The following is a 2199-nucleotide window of genomic DNA, read 5'->3' as shown; positions in this document are numbered from 1 at the left end:
ATTTAACATGCATATATCTAAATGTGGCGTGTAGCACGCCTCGTACTTTATGTGATATTGACAGACAGAATATATAACATGTGTATCAGTGTGTCAGATTCACATGTTAACTGTGACCTTTAATTTGTTGGAACAAGTAATTTTGTAAATTTAATTTGCCACTGATTTTGGGGATCAAACATAAATATGCATGGGGTGTTGGACAAATTTTTAAATACTCGTTTCGTTTAAAATGGACCGTCAATCAGATCTTTGGTGTTGTTCTTGCAAGAATTTTTGTTTTTGTTCAAAAGTTGAATGCTAAAAAATTTTTTGGTGTTGCCAGCGATGTTGGATTTATACAAAAAAAAAAACGATACATAAATTTTATGGTGATTTTTTTAAAAGTTGATATTGTATATGATTTTCTAAATGTAATTTAATGTTATTAAAAAAATAAATATTTATTATGTAGATAAATAAATTCATCACCATTGATGAGCGGATAATTTATACGCTTTTTGGCATTATTTTTAGATAGTTTTTAGTATAATCTAGCTACTTTTAGGGATGTTTTCATTAGTTTTTATGCTAAATTCACATTTCTGGACTTAACTATGAGTTTGTGTATTTTTCTGTGATTTCAGGTAATTTCTGGCTGAAATTGAGGGACCTGAGAAAAACTCTGATAAGGAGGCTGACAAAGGACTGTTGATGTTGTTGGAATCTAACCTCCCTGCACTCGAAATAAATTTTCTGGAGCTACAGAACTCTAAATGGTGTGCTCTCAATGGCGTTGGAAAGTAGACATCCAGAGCTTTCCAGCAATATATAATAGTCCATACTTTATTTGTGATTAGACGATGTAAAATGGCGCTCAACGCCAGTTCCATGCTACATTCTGGAGTCAAACGCCAGAAACACGTCAGGAACCAGAGTTGAACGCCAAAAACACGTTACAACTTGGCGTTCAACTCCAAAAGAAGCCTCTGCACGTGTAAAGCTCAAGCTCAACCCAAGCACACACCAAGTGGGCCCCGAAAGTGAATTTCTGCATCAATTACTTACTTTTGTAAACTCTAGTAGCTAGTCTAGTATAAATAGGACGTTTTACTATTGTATTAGACATCTTTGGTCTCAGTTTTATTTCATTATTCATCTTAGGAGACTATTGATCACATTTGGGGGCTGGCCATTCAGCCATACCTGGACCTTTATCACTTATGTATTTTTAACGGTGGAGTTTCTACACACCATAGATTAAGGGTGTGGAGCTCTGCTGTACCTCAAGTTTCAATGCAATTACTACTATATTCTATTCAATTCAGCTATTTCTGTTCTAAGATATTCGTTGCACTTCAACATGATGAATGTGATGATCCGTGACACTCATCATCATTCTCACCTATGAACGCGTGACTGACAACCACTTTCGTTCTACTTTAGATCGGGCGCATATCTCTTGGATTCCTTGATCAGAATCTTCGTGGTATAACCTAGATTGATGGCGGCATTCATGAGAATCCGGAAAGTCTAAACCTTGTCTGTGGTATTCCGAGTAGGATTCCAGGATTGAATGACTGTGACGAGCTTCAAACTCATGATTGTTGGGCGTGATGACAAATGCAAAAGAATCAAGGGATTCTATTTCAACATGATCGAGAACCGACAGATGATTAGCCGTGCCATGACAGAGCATTTGGACCTTTTTCACTGAGAGGATGGGATGTATCCATTGACAACGGTGATGCCCTATATACAGCTTGCCATGGAAGGGAATAAAAAGGATTGAAGGAAGGCAGTAGGAAAGCAGAGATCCAATAGGGACAAGCATCTCCATACACTTATCTGAAATTCTCACCATTGGATTACATGAGTAACTCTATCTTTATTTTCTGCTTTATTTATTATTCAAAAACTCCATAACATTTACTATCCACCTAACTGAGATTTACAAAATGACCATAGCTTGCTTCATACCAACAATCTCTGTGGGATCGACCCTTACTCACGTAAGGTTTATTACTTGGACGACCCAGTGCACTTGCTGGTTAGTTGTGCGGAGTTGTGACTAAGTGTGATTCACGTTTGAGAGTGCTACCAAGTTTTTTTGGCACCATTGTTGATGATCACAATTTCGTGCACCAAGTTTTTGGCGCCGTTGCTGGGTATTATTCGAGTATGGACAACTGACAGTTCATCTTGTTGCTCAGATTAGGT

The sequence above is a fragment of the Arachis duranensis genome, chromosome 9 (assembly GCF_000817695.3).
Source record: "Arachis duranensis cultivar V14167 chromosome 9, aradu.V14167.gnm2.J7QH, whole genome shotgun sequence".
In the NCBI taxonomy this organism is placed as follows: Eukaryota; Viridiplantae; Streptophyta; class Magnoliopsida; order Fabales; family Fabaceae; genus Arachis; species Arachis duranensis.
This window is presented reverse-complemented; position numbering follows the sequence as displayed.